Here is a 22,963-nt window from a genome sequence, read left to right as displayed (position 1 = left end):
CTACACAGACTAGCCTGGACCGGGAATTGAACCCAGAACTTTCTTGTTTTAAAGCAGCACTCACTGTCACTGAATCACACATTATGAGGCCTCTTGACTTTCCTTTTGTTTGCTCGTTATAACTATGATCAAACTTCAAAGTGAAGTTTCACAATTAAATATCCTCTTAAGGTTTATATAATACACTGTGCTGTGTGCTGTAAGATTCTTTTATCTGGCCCAAAGCCTATCAGTTCAAATGTTATGAAAATCTGCTGAGGTTTTGAAATATGTAGCTGGCAGGTAGACAGAAAATAACAAGGGACAAAAGTATGACGATTTTGTTCAGGCATTGAACCTCATCGGAGCAAGAACAGTTCTTCTGTGGACTTGGAAAATGATTAACAAGAGTTAAAATATGACAACGAAGGGCAATTGCAGATCTGAAAACTCACATTAATAATTGAAAAAATGCAAAAAGAAAGTCCGGGTATTGGCTGTGTTTCCCACACAGGGGACCAGAAGAACACAGGGAATGTTGTACCCCCCTCTCTCCATTGGGCCCTCTTCTCCTTTATGTATTCAAATTCACTTCAGCAGCATAAAATCCTCCCAAGAGACAGCATTGTCCTCCTGCTTGTCCCTTGGGCTTCCCTCCTCTCGCTAACATCTCACAATTTAGCCCTACACCTAGTTTTTTTCCCATCACACTAACCTCTTTTCAAATATTTCAAAGCAATTTAATGAAAATTAATTAAGTACTTTTAAAAGACACGGCCGATGGCATAGAATGTTTTGAGGGCTTGGTTCACGATAGTCAGACTTTTTGTAGGACACTGAAACAAATGCAGTGAATAGCCTTTCACTGGTTTGAGCCATGGAATAATAATATTCACTGTTGTGGTATTATGAGTGGAAATAAAGGCTACACGTCTCTCTCTCTCTGAATTCTCACTGCATTCACCCGAACAGAGAATGGCAAATTTTACACCGATGACTGCCTTGCAATTGCAGTTACAAATGTACGAACACTTTACTTTCATAATAATGCGGCTGGAATGCCTCAAAAGGCACATAGGTCTGCTCTACTGAACTTGAATGTGTGGGCCCTGGTGCATAAAGTAAGCATAAGGCCAAGTCTATAGCGATGAGGTTGTGCCGAATAAAATGAAAAGCCTAAGGCGTCACAGTTAATGTATTAAACCAGGAAAGCACTAACAATAGCCAAACACTAAATAGAATGGGAGTAGAACAAATGATGGAGAACAGCAGTGAAATAATCATTATTTCCACCAGTCATGTTCAAGTGCTAAGTGTAAGTTATGCTCCGTGTTATTGTTAGATATAAAAATGTAGGTAAAGCATAATTTTGAACCATGTGTGTAAAAGACTGATGCAATCCCATGTAATGTAAAGGTATCACTTACTGTTTAGTGGACTGAAGACGTGGTGAGATCATGAAGAGACTTGAACTGTCAAAGGTACCTGAAGAAGAACTGTCATGGCCATTTGCTCACAGCATCCTCTTGACGCCATGCTACTACAAAGTCACAAAATAGAAAAATCTAAGAGAAGTTCAAGTCAAGTTTATCACATCATCAATGCACAAATTCATATTAACTTGAATAGATGAGGTGCTTAATACTGGTTGAAAATTATGCAAAGAAGATTATTTATTATTGTCAATATATTGTATAAAGTTGTTGCAATATGAAATATACATAAAATATACATCCAAGTTGGGTCTCTATTACTGTAAGATCCAGGATATCATAAAAAGTAAATAAACCATTGCACTCCTTTTTCCAGGTTTTATCTTATAGAAACTGTAAAAGTAAGTGTACTTTTATCACTTATATTGCATGCAGGGCACAGGCAGACAGGCAGTCTCTACAGAACCTCATCACATAAACCACTTTTGTAGTGATTCCAGTGTATCATAATATTATCATATCTATTCACTGCTAGCATGATGCAAATGGGCTCAGTAGCATTGCCTTGCCTCTACAAAACTCTCCCACAGGGTTCTAATAAAACAGCACAATTTGCCACTCTCCGTCTCTCCCACGGAAACACAGGCGTCTGTGCGCTCTGTGATCTGCAACAGACAAAATGAGACGCAGCAGCTACAACCCAAACGTCCCACAATTCCCGGTGCTCCTTGAATAGATAATGCTTTTCCTTCACTTTCCTTTTATTCTTTCAAAAGCCAATGCATCAGAGGCCAAATATTAATTCTTCTCGTCATATGGAAGAGCTTATACGCAAGTGGCATACGAGGACGGGGGCTTTTGAACGATTAAGGCAACACATAAAGGGGTTCTCGCCGCGCTTTCAACTTTGAGTGGACTTCTGAACATTCGCAACTTATTCCCCGTCTCTGCTGGAGACTTGATGTTAAAAGACAACATTAATGAGTGCTTTGTAACAGGTATAGGTAAAGGAATAATTTCAAGATAAACAGCAAGACTCCAACTATAGCAGGTGAATACGAGCGTCCCTTCTTGAAGACTTTGGCTACCTCCACCATGCATGTATCTCCTTTAGAGAAATGCCGATAGATTTGATTGCCCGTAGTCCCTCTGGAGGCCTGCCGAGGTGCACATGCATGAGGACAAGACTTCAAGGAATGACATTGACTAGGGAAGTGCTGACTTGCAGCCACTGTTTGTCTTTTGATGTGAGAGATCAAATCAATGTGCAAGTGTGTAAGGGCGAGTCGCGTGAGCAGATTAGCATTAGCCTGAAGGTGCTTGGCCTCAATATGTAGTAATAGAATTCAAATAATAAGAGTTTAGCCATTGCTCTATAGCTAAAAGCTAAAAGATACAGCAAACAGTGATGTATTTCAGGCAAGACACCTTTGACTTCCAAAATAGACAGATAAAAAACAGCAGTTCCTAAACTTGACTCATTATATAAATTTGAAACATTGAAGTAGAGATAGACCGCTATATCGGCTGGCCAATATCAGCATCAGCTATCAGCCTGAAATCTCCATCATAGGTTGATATTTTCTTTTGCCAAAACTCTTGTCTAAAGAATGAAAAAAAGCTTTATGTGCACACTTTAGTGGAAAGAGTGGTGTTAAAAAAAAAAAAAAAAGGACTGTGGGTGATATATAAATTTGGAGAAGGTAACTCCATGGCCAAGCTACGGGTCAAAGCTATGGAGAGGTGAGTATGTTCACAGTTAGAATGTATATTTAATGTATTTTAAATAATAAAAACACCCACAATTAAATGCTAGTAGATTTAATGCCATAGAACATTCCAACCATTCCAGTGCACATGTTTCATAATATTTTCCATGCCAATATATTTCTATAGTTTCCCACAATATGTGGAAGTGTCGTGCTTAGCTTAGTTTCACTCTTGATGATTGAATATAATGTATACAGCCGCCATAGACAGTGCAGGGCCAGGCAGTGGCATTTGTTATTGGAGAGAGTGCATTATTTGTCACTGGCCTGGTGTGCATTGGTGCCTTCACATGGAAAATGGCTGGATGAGATCTCCTGAGTGCTTAAGTCAGATGGATTGAACACTCTTGAACACTGATAAAGGTTGATTTGAGGTTGGGGCAACATTATTGTGGGTAAACTAATGTAGAGTAATTGTCATATTTTGTGCTGTCAAAACTCCATAACAATGACATATTTAAAAGTCTAAATGCTTTATGTTGTAGTAGAAACTGACATGCACATTTACACATGTTGGAAAAATACTGTTCTTTATTTGTACAGCTGTAGTCAAATAATTGATTGAAAGTGTTGAAAAGCAAGTGTTAGTTATAAAAAATAGAAGATATTTTAAGAGTCAGAGTTAAAATTGGTACATGTTTGGTTAAGATTTCATTGGTTTATTTTTGTTGCCCTACATAGATCTATATGCCTTATATTCAGTCAATGCATTAGATCTAGATTTGACTTTGTGTCCAGGTTTAGCTGTTGCCTGCTCTTTCTTGTAGCATTTCAATGTATTCACCATTTTGACCAGTTTTTAGAGACTAGCATCTAATTTGATAATTTGATATTTTTACACTTTTAATTGGAGAGGAGAGGATGAAAATGGCATGAAGAAACTCAACCTTGTCTGAACAGACATAAATATACCACTTAAAATTCTATTAGACATTTGGATATGTGTGTTATCATTATTCATATCATATCATCAGGGGCCTTAGCCAAAAACAAGAGAGAGATTATTCATGTCAGTTTCACAAGCAACTACAAGATGGGAAAATATAATGAAACAAAGAAAAATGACAATCTGACAATCTATTTTAAGATTATGGGTAGTCTCTGGCATTATTTGGACTACTTGAATTGCATTAGTGATGAAGCCTACAGGAAGACAGTTTTTAACACCTTTTATGATTTGATTAGGGTATTTAACATACATAGATTGTTATTTAAGATTTTGTTAATCATAAACCACAATACTGATCAAAAACATTTTAATAATTCAAACTCATGGCTAGCAAGCAGCTGTTTTTAATGTATGTATTCACTGTTGAAAAATATATATATATTTTTTTTTTGATAGCATTGTAGTATAAATTGTTTACGAGTAAGCAGAGAGAAGTGTGCAGGGATAGGGTGTAGGTAAAAGATTACTCAATGTGTACAAATCAATCAAAATACAACTTTGTGAAAGCTAATATTGAGGGAATACCATTATAAAAGCTCATGAAAGTTGTTTTTATTATGTATCATTTAAAAGTATCACGTATATGGTTTATTTATTGTACTTATAATTCTTAAGATATCCAATAGTTATTGCCAGTCATTCTTACTGATGCTACTTGATACTACTTAAATTTTGTCACAATTGAGTTCTGTGTTTGCCTGTAACTTTATGCTAATGATCAAAGTTGAGGGGGGATTCTCCTGAGTGCAACTTATGAAGATGAGATGAGTAGAGGACGGGGGCGAGTGAGGAGGGGAGGGAAGGGGGGAGAGAGAAAGTGCTTTAGTGCCCTGCTTTGAACACTTTTACACTTTCCAACAAGCTTTGTTTTTTAATTGGCTGAAATTAATCTTAGGGATGTAGATGCCTGATTTGCATTCATTAAAACCCAACCAAAAGAAGTCATGCTTAATTCCAATCAAATTTGCTTAATTATGCATGGCGCGATATTCCCAAATGAGCTGTGGATTTTTGTTCAGAGCACCCTTTTTTTTGTTTCCTATTGCAAATAAAATGTAATGAAGCTGTCTTTTTGTGTTTTACTGAATGTTGAGGAGCCACCTTGAGCGGCGTCGGAAAAACAATATCGCAGCTAAAGTAATTATAGGAATCTGCATTTTTCATTGTTAATTGTGGATGTCAGCGTCATTAATTTTAATTTACGGCGAGCAATAAAATTAAGAATACTTTGTGCTGATGTTTTAAATCATGCCTGTGAAGGGGACACATAATGCAACTTAAATCTCAAGTAGATATTGATTGGGCTGGATGGTCTTTTCTATGAATCTTAAATAGGGGCCGACGCTCGGAATCTGCTTGAGACTTCACTTTTACGAGTTAACTTCAGATAGCGCCGGAGCAATACAATTAAAGAAGTGTCAGTGTATTTGGACACGCACACATGCACACGCAAACTTAATCAGCAAACTGCAAAACAACCGCGATGTTAAGGCCAGATAAGAGCTATCATAAATGAATAAAAGACAGCCTTAAATGAATGTCCTCATAAAACAATGACAAATAAAATATGCTTTGAGCCTTCATGCCTGTTTGGTTGCCTTGACAGTGATATTAATTAGATTGTCGGACATTGTCAGGCTGTTTGTACACTGAGCAGAATAGTTGGAGGTGAGGTATTGTGTTGTATGAGGTCTATGGGGGATGACATTATGTGTTTCTGCCTCAACACTTGATTTATAGCTTCATTTGGACCGGGCTTGTAAGAAACACATCCTGCTGCAGCCAGAGCTTTAGTGCATTGTAGTCTGAAAACAAAGGAAGAATAAAATTGATCTTTGCGGACACACACAAAATCAATGGATGGCTATTTCCTGTTCCATGGCATGTTAGTCCGACTGACTTGCTCAATCCTTGAACTTTCCTTGTCTCCTCGCTTGGTGGAAAAGGAGAGGTCTTCAGAGTTCAGTGGAAACTTAAGATGATGTCATTGTGGATCCTTGGATCAGATGTTTCTGTTTTCATTCTGTCATGACCCTGAAAGGACCCCACTGCTTCCATGTTCTCATAGCTATTGTAGCTATTGATATAATAACAATAATACTAACTCAGGGTATTGCATGATTGGACCATTTTATTTGACCATAGTATAATTCCTTAATTATGATTAAAAATGTCAGAGCACAATAAGGTGTAGCTCAGTGGGTAGAGTATGGAGGTTGGTTGTCTTGGTATTGAGTTCACAGCATCTGCAATAGTTTGTCCAATAAAGTTGAGTGAGAAGACCCAAAAACACAATAAAATAAATAAACTGAATATTTCAGAATCAAGATTTCCAACCATATAGTCATGTTTGTAAACAAAACCTGTACATCTAAGAAGTATCTTATCCAGTGCTAATATTTGGACAGCGGATTTGGTTTGATTCCATGTGGTTAATCATTATTGCAGACAATGCACCGGTGCCGTTTGTGCGGAGCATTCTGTTCTCTAACAAGGTGATTATGTTCCAGCACAATACCAGCACAGTTTTTGTTCAATTGTTTTTTCTGTGAGTCTGGCTAATAGCCAGTGGCTTCGTCCTGACACATGGAGCGCAGGCTGCACTATCAGCTCCCTCTCCTCTTCCTGTCGGCGTTCCCGGCCGTGACTGAAGCAAGTCACTCTAATGCAACAATGATGGTGATTTCTGTGTGCTTATCGAGGCGAGTAAGTACTTAAGCAGCTGCTTGTACTTTGATCCAATTTGCTTCCTGAATGTGTGCCTGCTTGTGACAGTAAACAGGCCTGCCTCACTTGTCATTTGCTCAAAGCCAAAGCAAATAGTTCACAGGATAATTGTTTGCTCATTTCTTTGTTCTGCGTTATACAGTAGCTCAGTTAACGCAGCAGTTCACCAAAGTGACAGGCCCTCTCAATACGGGGCATATTTCACATACCAATTTGTATGTTACGGCAATGGGCTGTAATTCAATAGTGCCAGAAGAGCTCTAGAGGTTGAACGGAAACGATATAAGTTGAATACGGCAACCTTTAACATCATTGTGTGCTTGACTCATCTCCAAGGACAGGATAGATAAAAGATGATCAGTAAGAAAATTGATAGCACTGATTTAATAAACATCCCTGAAATGATCTGGGTGACCTGCAGGCAGCGTGGCAGTCACACGCACTCCGCCTGGGTTCAAGAATCAAGTGCGATGATTCATTTGAGTGACTGGGGTAGTTGAGTTTGATGGATCATTCCTAAAAGCATCATTGCTAATCTTCAGCTCCTCTTTTTTAGGTTATTCACAGATCAGTGGTTTTTCCGGCTAATCCTGGGCCTGACGCTGCTCTTGTCTGTGTACATGGTATTCATCATGCCCTGACAGCTCGAGTCCTTCAGACGACAAATAACCTTCAGAGAGGCGCGGCAGGCGAGCAGTAGGTGCACACTTATTTTGGATACATTTCACAGTGGAGTGGGAAAGCTGCATGGAGAGATGTATGGTGTCCTTGTTGGGCGCGCAAAAGATGGACCCCTCTCCGTTTCCTCGCATAATCATTCTGAGCCTCAGCCATGCCTTCGACAACTCAATCAGACAGCCCTCTACCTGTAAAGTGGCTGGGTTGATTTGATTGCCATTTTTATTGGATCCCGGTCACATAAATCAAACCAATGGGGACAGCCGTACAGACGTGACCACTCGTCATTTGCCAGTAGCCTTGGAAACATTGTTTCGGAGGCCGTGCGGCTGTCATCAGAGGTAAATCAGGCCTCCCAAGTTTCTTTCCTCCAACGCCAGAGCACAGAGTTAAATCATCTTGAAAATTGATGTCACTGTGCCCAAGTGTTTTCACCTATCCCTTAGATAGAGTCCCATCAACTGGTGACAATGTCAGCACTTTTACCCTTTCCTCAAAAAGGATGCCTCCTGTCCTCTGGTCTGAAAAGGCCTGCTGAGGCTGATAACACCCAGCTCTGAAATATAATTGAGACACTTTGAACTACTGAACGATGACAGGCAAATATGGAAGAGACATCTTATAGTTTGTAATAGGATTTGATCAATTAGGCATAAATATCACTTTGTACAACTAGCAATTTGGCGTTATTATTCTGACCCGTGTTTCTATTAAGTCTGTTCAGCAGGTGCACACCTCCTATACATGATGCCAATAGAAAACAATAGCACCTTGATTAGATTTTTTTCTAAATTCCTTATTATTATTTGTATTATTAACATCTTTCATAGAAGTAAGACAGTACCACTACAGCCCATTGTTCATTCACTCCTCACACTCTGGCAGTAAGCTACTTTTGTAGCCACAACTGCCCTGGGGCTGACTGACAGAAAGGTCTCAGTTACTGTAATCTTTGCCAACAGCTTACTTCACAGGTCAACTCTTCTGCTGAATGTGTGCTCCAGTTTAGTTAAACTGAAAGCATGTCTAATTCTTGTTCATCACCAAGTACTGTCTGGTGAGCTATTTGATTCTGTGTGAACTGATTAAGTCTATCATGTCCACCAGCGCTTACAGTGGGAACATATTAGATTAAATACAGGTAGCTAATTTCCTCCTCTGCATGGGTGAGTGGGAGTATGAATGAAAGTGATGTAAAATTAATTTAGACCTCTAAAATTTTGATCACGCCAAGGCTATTTTGGTTCTCATGATGACAAGTAATGGGGGGTTGTTGCTTTCGTAACCTCACAATATTACAGCATTTGCCTATGGGGCTTTCAGGATCAATTTCATTCAGCATAAATATCACTTGATCTGTAAAACAAATTAGAAATAATAAAAGCCATAAAAATGCAGCCAAGCTCTATTGAGATGTCCCTTCCAGCCATGTGTCAAGTCTGAAGACATTAATGATACACGGAGGGGAGAAAATTACCATCTCGGATACGTCCGAACCAGTAAACTGGTAAACAAGCTGGCCGTTAGGAGTGGGGATGATTTGAATCAACAAGGGTGAACAGATATGGATACTAGGCGCATTAGTGTTAATAGGAATAGATTATGGAGGGATTTCGTGGAGTGACCTTCAGTGCACTAATTGAAATAGTATTCCGAGTCAGCAGTGGAGTAATCAACTTAAACACAGAATCATAAATCATCATGAATAGCGCTGTCACAACCAAGCCATTAGCCCTGTGTTTTTTCCCGGGCAACCTCATGAAAATATCTGCCACACCGATCCGTAGGTTAATAGGAACAGAAATGGCATTTAGAGTCTATTTGGATCAGATGCAGTGTGTGCTTGAAAAGTAGAACTTTGCTAATTTGCAGGTAATGTGAATTGATGTAGTATGAGGTTGAAGATAGTTCAGGCAACGAGTCCAGCCGTGCAATAACTGGGAGCACATGCATGAGGGGTGATAACAGCTCTGCCACAGCACACCAGAGCACAGCGCTCTACTGTGGGAATGAAGCGTCTATAGTGCGATACGTTACCAGCCAAGGGTTAGGTAATCATGTTGGCTTAGCATGACCTTTGTCTTTTCTTATTAATTTAGCCTGACAAATACGCAGTAAACGACGGCATCTTGGGGCTACATTCGCTCACAACCCAAAACATGATTGCCAACTTGTGATGTGAAACTTGTATACATGCAGAGTGTTATTTTTGGAATGCCACATTTGAATCACGCGCTTTGTCCGAGTTGTTTAACATCTATATTACTATCAACAAGTGCCCTGGTCATAAATAGCTTCTTAATTGCATCTAAAGTGAACGAATTAGATACTAAACAGTCGGTTAGCATCAGTAAAACGTCTTTCACACAACAATAGCCAGCCAAACTTGTCAGAAATGCTGATAAGAGGGCCGATCCGAAGCGCTTGCACGGCATTAATCAAATAGCAGGTCTAATTAAAAGCGGTTTAAACAAAGCTTTTTTTTCTAAATGTTGCTCAGGTATGGCAATAATTTTTGATCAGCCAAGCCTGGAAGACAAATAATTAGAAGTGCCACGGCGGCCTGATGAGTGATGTCAGCATCTCCAGTGACCTTCCCCTGCTAATTAATTTTCATTCCAGGGAAAAAAGAGCCCGTTGTTGCACATTATTAATTGAGTTCATGAAAAGATGCACCTGATTAATTTTTGTTGATAATACTTGTCATTCTGGCCAACGTCCGTAATCATTTTATGGGTTTTCATCTTAGTGTTTTTCAAAGTTGATCTAAGTCATCGTTACTGGAGATTAATTTGTTCAAAATAGGACTGGCCTGTCTTGGAAGACAGCAGAATTTCACTGTATCTTACTTAGAGATTTAAGTATAAAGCATTAACACAATTGTTTACAGTAAACATTTGTGCACTGACATTAAATGCGATCAGCCAACAAATAAGGCTATACTGAACAAATTGTTTAGTCAAGTAATTACATGAGTAGGCTTCCTCTTCCACTACTGTATTAAAAGTTAAAAGGTGTAGACCTATATCAAAGTCAAAACTGCTGAATATTTTAGATACATTATCTTACCTTTCCTCTCCATTAGAAAGATGAATATGAGAATGACTATGAAGAATTTTGTGACAAACTAACAAGAATAATAGATAAAGGTCCAAAAATATTTCAGACAGATTTATGTGCTGTTGTTGAAAAGACATAAATAATGTTACATGACAGGCAATATCCGTGCAAGTTTGAAAACCTTACAAGCCAACTTTTTATAGGCCAGACTCTGCACCTGCACTTAATTATTGTAAAGTTAAAGTTTAAAAAGTGGATTTAAAATCTGACACTAATCACGTGTAACTTTGATTGATCCATTTTAAGCATTTGACAAGTCACATGTCACAGGATATCATATGCATTTTATAACTTTGAGGGTGACTTTTACAGCCCTACAAAGTTTGTGGTTGATTTTTTGACACTTTATGAACTGGGAGCTGCACAACATATGATATGCTACTCCTGACATTATGTTTTGCAGTTTGTGTTTTATTCTTATAAAGCTGAGTAAAGATATATTTGTTCTCACATGGGCTGTAGTAGTTTACTTTTCATCTAAATGTCTGTTATTACATTACACGTTCTTACTGAATGATAATGAAAATGTAAGTTAATAGAGAAGAATGGCACAGTGGTGCAGTAGTTCGTGCTCTCACCTTGAGGCTTGTATTCCATGGTTGTTATCTGTGGTGCTTGCATGTTTTCCTTGTGTCTGTGCAGGTTTCCTCCGGGTGTCAGAACTTTCCTGGATAAATACAAGGTAAATGTCAAAAATATTGAATGTGCCCTGTAAACACTTTTTTGTGGGTTTAAGATGAGGTTTACGTTATGCACATCTGTACATTAGCTTGTAGCCAGCTGAATTAGGATGGACAAACTGAACATTTAGATGGGCAAATATCAGGGTTGGGGTTTGATTTGATGGAGCGTTTAATTTGCATGTCTAGAGCCTAATGTAAATAAATTTTAGCATAGCTTACACATTATTTATGGGCAATATTATGAATTGCATGAACTACAGACCTACAAACATTTATTTTTTTTTCGGAGTCCTTTATTTCTAAATCAAATGGTTAATGGTCCATCAGACCTGATCCCCCAGCCTGACCTGCAGTGGACGCCCTCTGCTCCTGCACATCAGACAAGGGTAACACACTGACAGAGAGATAATTGGGATACTTTACAACATTGGTCAGCATTTGTGAACTTTACTCTGCTGTTGTTGTGGGCACCTTCAATAATACAAAAGAGATACAAATATGAGAGGCCATGCACTGGAAGCTAAATGTAAATGTTTTAAACTTTAAAGTGTGTCAGTAGTTTAGCCGCTAGCTTGTTTGCACGTGGTACCTGTTGTCACGTTTGTGCATGGGCGCGTTTGCATCACATAACTCAGGCTTTCCTCAGTCTCCGGTCTGTCTGTGCCTCTTTGAGTCGTAACTTCTTTGACACAAAAGAAGAGTGATTCACCGAGTTGTTTTCAATTTAAAAAGGAAGTGTCGCTGCACCAGGTAAGCTAGCCTGGACTTTTTCTCTTCTGGTCAGGTGATCTCTATAGGCTGGAGATGACACAGGGCAACAATCTAGGGATTGGTCAAATTAAAACAGCTATGTATATTTTAAAATAAAACCTACACTTTCCTGTTAAATGCAATAAAGGAGCCCAAAATAGTAGACCTAGTGGAGAAGCTCTACTAAATATATAACTATATGTTCACTGTCCATATGTATTGTGTAATAATCAGTGGTAATAATATCTATCCTTTTTTTTTTTCATAATGGAAAATACCTTTAGTCTGCTGTGAATGCCTGCTCGTGTGTGATAAGCTACAAATGTAGAGGGGTAGGTTTCAAAATCCATTTAAAATTAATAATCCTAAAATGACTGCTGTTGATAAAAAAGTGTAATTGACTTATGGTAAAGAGCTTCATCGTCATCTTTCGAAATGCAAGATGTCACCAAGCTGGTATAAATGTTGTTTTTAATGGATACATGGGCAGTTTGTGTTTGTTTCTCAGCAGGACCAAATGATGTGAATAGCCATTGCTGTCACTGTTGCCAAACTATTAATAGATCTGTAATTATGGTTTGCAAATTGTTGATTCTCCCCTTCCTCTGTGGTATTTGATATGCTCAGCACAATGAGGAGATGAATTAGGACTAATAAACAGGTCTCATGATTCGCTCTCTAATTGGAGGATCATTATATTTCTTCCACAGAGATGCCCACAGCTAACGGCTTTAACAGCACTATTTCAAACAGGACACAGAGAGGCCTTAATGAATACTCCTGTGACTTTACAAAGGGAAGCACATATTCTGTTTTTATCTTACACATAGCTTCCTGTAATTGTTGGACTGAGGTGCAGTGCTGCCTCTGTTGAAGGCATTAATTATACAGGGTTTTATCCAGGTTAAAAAGATGAAAATGTATGAGGAAGTTTTTGTTTTACCGCTCAAGCACACTTTTGTTCAATAGACTTGACTCCTTGTCCTGGGATCAAAGACATTTTACTTGATACCTTGCCTTTGTTATGTCTAGATTTTAAATATAAAGGAGAAATGAAGGCCAAGTAATACCTATGTAAGCCATAACATTATGATTACCTGTCCTGTTACCTTTACTTGCCAATTTGAAATGTGTTTTGTTATTCAGTTCACCTGACAATGGTCAAGTTGTTTAGTCGTCATGTGTAATAATGTGTAATAATAATCACTTAGACAAGTTCTCCAAAATCATATTTCAGCACCACTGTTTAGATTAGACATGTGCTTCTCTCAGTTTTTTTTTATCAGTGGGACTATTGAAAATCATGACCATATTTTGCAGTGATTTGTCTTAAGTTGTGTATGTGATGCCCTTTTTTTTTTTTTTTTTTTTTAATTCAGGCATTAAGAGCATTTAAAATGAATTGGCTTATTTTTGCTTCTAAAATTCTCACAGTTGTTAAGATTTAGATCATATTGTGAAACATTACAGTCATCAGTAACCAAATAATCTAATCATCATTAACCATTTACATTTAAATTACAATGTAAAATGCAACACAGTATTAAAAACAGCTTTATATTGAATACCACAAAATGAAAAAGTAACTGTACCGGAATACAGTTACTCAGAATTCGTATTTAGTACACATATTCTCGATCTATTCAGTTACGTCCCAACACTGACTTCTTAAAGCAATTTTGTACCAACAAGCTTAAGAGGTGTTTAAACTCCTGCACAATGGCCTACATTTGTTGTATCAATATAATACAGTAAGTAAATGTCTTTCCAGAGCAAATGAAATGCGTGTTCAGGGACTGTGTTGAAATCTCCGGGTGCCGTTTTGTCCCATCAGTGAAGTTGATGGAGTCATTAGAGAGAGAGCAGCGTCCGCTCTGGTCCCTGTGTCGTAAATGGCCTTTAGGATTGTGTGGGTGCACTAGTGTTACCTTAGAGTACTCCTCGGAAGCCACTTCAGGTCAACGCAGAACGCTCAGGTGACAGAAACATAAGTATTAACAGTGGATATTGTAAAATCAACACATTTTCATCAAGTCAAGTGTTATATTCCAACTGCAAGGATTTTTAATATCACACATATGACCTCCTGTGTTAATATAGGCAGCTTTTCTTTATCTATTAGTGACAACCGTGATTACCTTTGGAAAGAGTGCAGAAAGCAAAAGTGCTGAAACGGACTAAATGGCAAGCTGGAGGAGGGCTGGGGTTTTTGCATATCACAACTCCTCGGTGGCTTTGAGAAACGGGGTGATAGAGGTCAGCTCAATATGCATATAATAATTTGGGGTTACATTCAAAGTTTAGGTTTTAAGCCTCTTGATGAAAGACAGCTATGAATAAATGTAATCTTTTTCATTTGGTCATTTGCTGAGGGCTATGTAAAAGTCTTTGTATGCTCTTTAACTATTGCAAATCCTTATTACTCATTCATTGTCACTCTGAGACACCTTCAGTTAGATTTCAGATATTTATTTAAGAACTCATTGCTGACTTTTTTCATTGATTTCATTGGCAATATGATTACAGTGATGGATGGATGAAAGAGAAAAGTTTGCACCGCTGCTGGAGAACTTATTTGTCGACTAGTGAAAATGCTCCGGTACGAGGGCAGACTGACAAAGGACTGTGTGCCATTCATCTGCTAACCTGCTCAAGGTGCGCTGGTTGATGTCCTCCTCCTTTGGTGGGGAACATATGTCCACAGCAGCTGTGCACTGTGAATAGGCAGTGATTGTGTGCAAGCTAACTGCATTCCTGGGAGCAACGCCAAGTTTGAGTGGAGTGAGCTGTCCCATTTCTTTTCTTTTTTCAGTCCAGCAGCATCTCCTACATTCCACCTGATTTACATGTCTCCTTTTCCTCAGACAGTATCTGTGGCTCTGACCAGAATAGCACAAAGTTTTTAGGAAGATGCTGAGGAGCAGAACTGGAGACATATTTCAGATGCTTAAGGCGTGTTGAGTGGAACAGCTGTGGAGCTGGATGCTCCCCGTGACACAGTTTACAGAATACGTTCTAGTTTATGATTCTTGTTATAATGATATATGATGTGTGTTTTCCTCAGACGTGCTGTGTCTCCTGCAGTGGGAGACTATTTCTGTGCTGGTCACTGTTCTGTGTTTACTTCACATGAAATTACACATACTACTACTCTACTTATTTCTTATACAGGATGGTCATTGGCACTCTTATTGGTTACAATAATTTTGAATTCTCTTGCACTTTGTACCTTTTTGCCATAGACAAAACAAAATGATTGCTATCAGGTTTAAGACCAATTCATCATTTGAATTGATGTCAGCAGATAGATTCTTCTCCAGCTCTTTTAATGGTGAAATTATTTAACAAGTGGATGTTGTGATTTTTGGCACACTTGTCCTTTAGCCGTCTTGGTTTACACTTGTAATTGTTATCAGACTATCACTCCGGAAAGCCGATGAGTGGTTGAAGCCAAGCTTACACAGGCAAATGGAAATCTCATTTCTGCTCCTGGTCTGATGATGACCACAAACAAACAATGGATTCTTTGTGATATATTTACTCCAGAATGACCTCTCTCCATCTGAAGGAACAAGGACATCCACTGGAGCTGAGAATCTGGATCCCAAAATAACAACAAGCCCCCACCTCCAGCAGCACCTTTTCATTCTTATACACAACACAATCAAAGCCCCTTACTGCCTTTTCCCTCATTGTTTAATTTCTACTGGCTATCTTTGCTATCTCTACTGCTGTTTCTTATCTTTGACCTTCAGCTTGTTGCATTGTCGTCACCCCCCACCTCACCACCACCTCACCCTTCTACCTGCCCCCCTCCTCCCCACCCTCTCCCCATACACACACATACACACACAGACGGGCGACCTTCACAGGGGTGTCATTACTCCCCTGACCCATTTGACGATCCCCTCATGTGGAATGTGCATATGCCCGAATCGGCGCGGATCCGGCACAGTATGGGGCGAGGTGAAGTACTTACCGAAATATGACTTGACACGCTTTATCAAATGGGGAAAGATGAAGACGAAACAGCTGCTGGTGCTGTCGTAAGCAATCTGGCCGTGATTGAATAAAAGTGTCAGGAAAAAGGGCCGCTTGATGGTCTTTTGTTCTACCCCCCCATCCCGCTTGATGTTAGTTTGAGCTGTCAGGAGGGAATCACAGCTGCGTGATTTATCAATACTTGGAGTGACCTTGCAGCCACGCCGCACCAGTATTGTGAGTGTGTGTGTGTGTGTGAGTGTGTGTGTGTGCGCGTGTGTGTGTTGTTGTTTTCCTCCTGTGTGTGTGGTTTGTGGTGGATTCGAGCATAAAGTGGAATATTTTCAAAATAGTTGGCACACATGGTTAAAGCTTTGGCTGGACTTGGAACAGAAATCTCTCCTCTCTTAGAGGCACAGTGAGTGGATTGTTCTGCCAACAGGATAAGAGTAGTTTTACCCGACATCACAGCGTCCAGCAAGTGTGAAAGTGTCTCTTTTAACTCATACGACTGAAGTTAAAATACTAAGTTCTGGTACTTTTTCCTTGTCATTTCTTGTCCAAAATTGTGTTTCACCTCCACACTACTTTCTTTGAGATGTGCTTAAGCATGCATAAGGTAAGAATTAAGGTACAGGGCATAGACGCATACACAGCAACCATTCTACTGTGCAGGGGTCAGATGTGATGGCCAAATACCCCATCCACCATCCCAAGTTGTCTGTGAAATACACAAAAATGAAAGTATTAAGTGAAAAATGGAGTGGAAGAAAACCTCAGACTCCATAGTTAGGGCTTTATAATCCCAGAGTATAGAGAGAGCGCCCATAACACGGGTGTCTGTCTCCCTTTCTCCTCTTCATAACCTGTCCACATTAGCATTTCACCTCCAACTCTTTCTTTGAGATGTACTTGGGCATGCCTGTTTGCGCAGCAGCCATTGACTGTCTGTGTTGTGATTAAGCAGATGTTTTATTGCAGACTGGAACAGTCATTACTGCCATAAACCCATCTGTGGAATTGCTTTTTATGCAAATTAACAAAGCATCTGCATAAATAAAGTTCTAATGAATACCTTTCTGCTAAGCTCTTTGATTTTTAAGTGTTGGTAATTGTGAACAAGCAGGTAAGAACAGATCAATGTACCTAACAGAGGCAGCTTTGTTTTTCAATCCATTTTAATTTTAATACAATATGGAATGAAAACTGTTATAGATTTTCTAATTCATTCACTGTTTAAATTGCTGTTTTATTAATTACATTTGTACAAAGCCACACGGTTAATTATTGACATATCTCAGATTCACAAATAGCTGTAGTTGCACTGAGTAGCTGATTTTGCTGTAGGTTACAAGGGAAATAAAAGAAAATCTGCTGCTACCGGTTGATTGGGAACTAGCGAAGAGTAAAGTTTGCAGGAGAACATTAGGCTTGCTGCCGCCGCCGCTGCTGCTTTATGGATCCCTTTGTTGTGAGGGTGCCAATGGAAGCTCATTAATTTCCCCTGGTTTTAATGGGCGAGTAGTGAACATGTGGCAGGAGTCGTCTTGGAGGGACCCACGTGAGGCGCACCTCTGTTGTTCAAGGGACGCTGTGTTTTATTTAATTGCAAAAGTGTCCCATAGGTTATTTTTTTTATATTAGCCAAATTGTTTACTTACTATTTGGTGGATTTTATTATTGTTTGGTTTCATTTAGCTTAGAACTCCAAGATGACAGTAATCTAGACTGTGATTTTATGTCAGATGCCCTCCCTATCAGATGCAATGTTGTCCATTTAACAGGGCTTAGATCCACCACAAAGGGTTACCACTGTTTAACCTCCTGCCTTTATTATTCTCAAGCAGTTACGATAGTCTACATTCACTTAATTCTTCTTTTTGTATATTTGTTTGTGGCTTCTTTCACAGAATCTACTGCCACAGCAACTGCTACAACAACTACTACTACGGTATCAACCACTATGATTCATCTTTCTTCTGATCACAAGGTAAGCACACCACTGTGGCAAAAACACTAATAGGCCTGTCACAATAATACATTTGGAAAGAAATATTGCGATAAATGATAATATTGAAACTACTTTATGCCACTGTCACAAGGCAGGATAATCCCACTAAATGTATTTTTGTACTGTATCATTAAAAGGCCTGAGTGGCAATAAATAAATGGCAGAATGAACCAATATTTAGACACAGAAATTGAATTTATAATGTATTCTGCCTTCTACTGGTCAAATCTTACGTTAGTACAAAAAAATGACAAAAAATCACTATTGTCAAGAAATTGTATACACAATACTGAGCCCCAAAATATATTGTTCCAGCGTTTATATATTGTATAATAAGTTGATATTGTAATTATTGTGACAGGCCTCTTCTCCAAACTTTAAAATGTCTTTAAAATGTTAAACACAGAGTACAGCAATGAGCCATCTAGTGCTGCTATGAAGTGCTCTTACCTCGCAAAACCCACATTTTAATAAAGAAATTCTTTGTTTAATGATTAAAGGAGTTCTGAGACATGAGTGAAGAGTGAGGGGGAGGGCTGTGGTGGTAAGTTCAGGAACGGAAAAAAAAAAAGTGGTTCAGGGTGACAGCAGAGTATTTTCTATCTAGCCCTGTAATTTGTTAAAGTTACAATAAGATAGGGTCATGTTTAGGGTTAGGTTAGCTCCTTCTCCTTTATATTATTATCTCTTTTAGCATCATAGAATGTGATTAAATTTACAGTTTGACTACATTAACTGCCAGCTTTCCTTTGCCTACTGTATCATGAGGACAGTCATTCTTTTAAGTGGAAATTTTCTCCTGGGCTTTCACCTCCATTTTACCACTGAGCTAGATTTTCTTACATCACAAAATAACAAACAAGAGGTTACGCTTCTCTGTCTCTCACTCATCACCCGGGCTGAGATCTAGCAACTTTTAGCATAATGACTTTAGCGGGGATGCCTTCTCTGCACAGTCCATCAGCCCAGCCATCTCGCAGATTAAATTATGTCGGTGGGCATTAAAGCTTTGATGCTGTATTTGGGCAGCGCACACGCATCCATTTGCAAAATTCCATATAACAAAATTAAAAACATGGACACCTATGGAAAATGGCTTGGCACCGGGCACTTAAAACCAACCACTCTAAACAGGCTGCTGACTAATGCATTTGTAATCATTTCTGTGATCAATGTTAGATACTGTGCAATAAGATTAATCAGCCATATGCAAAACTGGGATCGGGTATACAAAGTGAAAGGAACGGGGGAGGCAGAGATAAAAGAGTTGAAAGAAATAGCTGCACTATTATGTATGAAAAGGCAGTAAACACAAGCGCACCTGCATTCTTCCTCTGCAGTCTTGTGTGTTTGAGCGGCGCCGGACCGTTGTTCTCCCTCAGCTGTGCTTTGGCATCTGTGCGTGGCCATCTCGCCGCTGAATAGCCGGCTGATTATTCCAAATCTAAGGGAATATTCAAACAAGGCCCATAATGCATTCTTCCATATGATTCTCCAGAGCGCAGGCAGCTGTTCGGCAGCTTTCACCGCCACACTGCCTCAGAGAGGGACACATTTCTACACTCAATTAATAGGCCCCATTAAAGCGGAGAGAAGTTTGACTAATGCATGCTGGGAATCTGTTTGTCTTTTGGAAGAGGATACAGTCAGTAACAAAACACACATGAAAAATACAAAAGGACTGCTCACAAATTTGGAAACAGTAGATATGTGCTGAAATAGTGCTGCATGTTTAGAAAATGTTGATTTTTTGGTTTAAAAAAAAATACAAATTTCATAATTAACAATTTTCTATGTACAGTAACTGTCAGTGTGTTCCTCCAAATTGCAGTTGAGTGTGTCATCCAGATTACATGCAGGTCAATCTGCCGAGCCCGCCCATTGAAACGATAAGGCATTAATGACAGGAGTGTCAGCTGAATGAGACTGAAAGAATGAGTGAGGATCAGTGTCTCTTTGTGCGCCTCCGTTTGGCCACACAGTGATATGAGAAGCTGCAGCGTCGGCCGAGCTTGTAAAGTTCCACTGTCTGATGAATTCTTTCAGTCTGGCTTCGAACAACGGGGAGGTTGTTTGTCCAAGGGCACACCTGTAAGGTGCACAGCTACAGGCGCTCTTCAGTGCCCCGCTGCTGGACTCAAAAGCCAATTATTACTCTCAGAAGATAGAGCAATGTCAACTTCAAACGCAGCACATTCTTCAGGCAGATTAGGCTGAAATGATCTTTTATTATTGGGGCCTACAGGATGAATTGGACTATTTGCTGCTCTGTGTGCTGAAATACAAGACAGTATAAATTGCAGAGGTATGTTTGGAGTCCGGCTGACACAGTGTCTTTATGAAGGGGCAGCAGAGAGGATCAGATTAAGAAGCAGAACAGTGAGTGTCTTTCAGAGGGCTGCTGCTATCATCTCTGTCTTCTTGTCCGCGCCTGTTCAGAGGTTAAATGAAATGGCTCTAATAAATGTTTTGGTCTGGCTGATGCACCCGGCCGGCACTGAAACAAAAATAGTGTGGAGAAGAAGCCCGCTGTAAGATCACAGAGAGGAACAAATGGAGGGCGGGAGAACTATGTCAGCACATTACCAACATTAGAAACGGACTTGTTTTCACTTAAAGCTCAATTATACTGCGGCTTCCAGAAACAATTATATTGATGAATGCTCTCGAAGTTACTGTAATTAAATTATTCCATTTAATTAACAAATTATATTGAATTTTTCCCCAGAGAACGGCATTAGCCTCATCTGCTGTTTCACAAACAGAGTTCTCTAATGTTGTGTGTATGGAAGTGATTACTAGTGCCTAATGAAATGGTGTCAGATCAGATAAATGCTACAACAAGCCCTCTTTGTAACCCAGCCAAACTTCAGATGAAATAATAAAGCCCAAGAAGAATTATTGATTGTGTTTTTCAAGGACAGCCTTTCTGAACTGACAGCCAATACATTTTAATCCACAATGCCTTCCCTAAAAGAATGTATAGAGGCCATGCAGAATTATGCAGGTCTTTTAAAAATGTTATAGTGAAACTTTATAGTGACAATAATTACTGAATGTAACGTACCAGTGAAATGTAGAAGCAAAGGACTATTGTGTGTATAGTCACTCTGCGTAGAAGGTAATTACATACAAGTGGAATCCATTAACCGTCTTACTTTGATGGTTCAGCAGTAAAAAGCCACGGGACCGGAGTGCAGCTATTTTATATTCAACAATAGCTGACCAATGCCCTCTGCTGGGCACTAAGGGAATGTGTGCTTCAAACATGTGCTTCATTCACGGAGAAGTGTTTGAGTTGAGTCACACTGTATTTTCCTCAGGCTAGATTTTTCATTTATTTTATTTTTATTTTTTTCATTTATTTCTTATAGTTAGTAATGTGAAAAGCATATGGATTCTGTCTTATTGATATTGTTGACTATTTGCATATAGTTTTAATATAAATTAGAAAATGCCACTGGATCACTGTTAGGAAAAGCCAGAGCCAAAAATGACAGTTGGCTGCTCTTTGAGATAGGACATCCATGGACTTAAATTACATTTTAAAAGGTCAACACATGACAGGCAATTAGTCAGCTCCTAATTGGATGATCAGCAACTATTTATGTATTTTACACTTTTGACTTCAGAAGGCAGCAGTGCAGTGAATAAACAAAGCAAATAACCTGGATGTTTGAGCAATTAATCAAATGTATTTTCATTATTCTAAAACTAGAACTACATATCAATAAAACTACAATTTGAGCAATTTTCAACATGATCAAATAACTTGACTCTCTGTATCTTTGCCTATGGTTTATACCAGGTTTAGTAATTTAATTTAGTATTTCTGGTATAGTCCTGGTATGATCCTGGTTTGGACCTGGTTTAGTCCTGGTTTAGTTCCGGTTAAAACCTGGTTTGGTCCTGGTATATTCCCGGTTTAGTCCTGGTTAAACCCTGGTTCGTTGTACTGTAGCAGATGTGCAGGTTCCAGCATGGTAGGTCTACATGGCTCTGTGTAATACACCTGAGTGAGGCAGTGGAGAAAAGCCTGACAAGTCAATTGTGTTTAGTTAAGCTGATGTCTAAAGCTGCTGCACTGTGATCTCCAGAGGGCTGCATGTGGGATTAGGGATTCTTCTTCACAGCTAAGCCAAATATCAGGAGAATATCCAAGGCTATGAAGAACAAAGAGGAAGATAAAAAAACATGGTGTCAAAGTTCCCACAAGGTCACAGTGAGAAGCAGCGGCACACTCCAAGAGGATTCAAGTGTGTTTCCAAAAAAGAGAGAATAAAAGAAAGTAAGTTGTGCAACTCAAAGCAGTTACCTCAAAGGGCTTTATCTTATCAAACAGATCTCTAAATAAGGTCAAATTGCAGAGAAATCCTATAGAAAACAGCATTGAAGGAGCGATCTGTGTTACTTGGATATTGTTTGTTAGAATTCTTCTGTTTGATACCTTTGATGTGGGACCTGTAACCACATTATGAGCTTAGGTTTCTTTGATGTATGTGGCCTCTGCAACATAAAATATATTTGATTTTGTGAGATTTGTTTATGAATACAGATTAAATTAGTTTAAACTACTGTCTGTGTTCTAGTTTAAATCTACAACAAACAGCTATAAACATTTTTGTTGACTTTTGCCCCACTTATGGATTGGATTCTAGGAAAGGTGGCATGATGATTACTAAAATATGCAGGGGTACACTATTGCTTGTTTGCTCAACATTTCCAGGTTAAATATCTCAAACAGACAAAACTGTTCAATGGATGTTTAAATGCTTTTTACTTTTTGACATGCATATTGATGATTTTCCCAACACAAAACAGGCCTCGATCAGAACAGCAGCATCAGGCCAAATTGATCTGTAGTTCTTATAGGAAAGTGATTT

Source organism: Boleophthalmus pectinirostris, unplaced genomic scaffold (genome assembly GCF_026225935.1).
Source record: "Boleophthalmus pectinirostris isolate CB_2022bp ecotype Guang Dong unplaced genomic scaffold, ASM2622593v1 HiC_scaffold_1, whole genome shotgun sequence".
NCBI classification, from domain to species: Eukaryota; Metazoa; Chordata; class Actinopteri; order Gobiiformes; family Gobiidae; genus Boleophthalmus; species Boleophthalmus pectinirostris.
Note: the sequence above shows the minus strand (reverse complement) of the source record.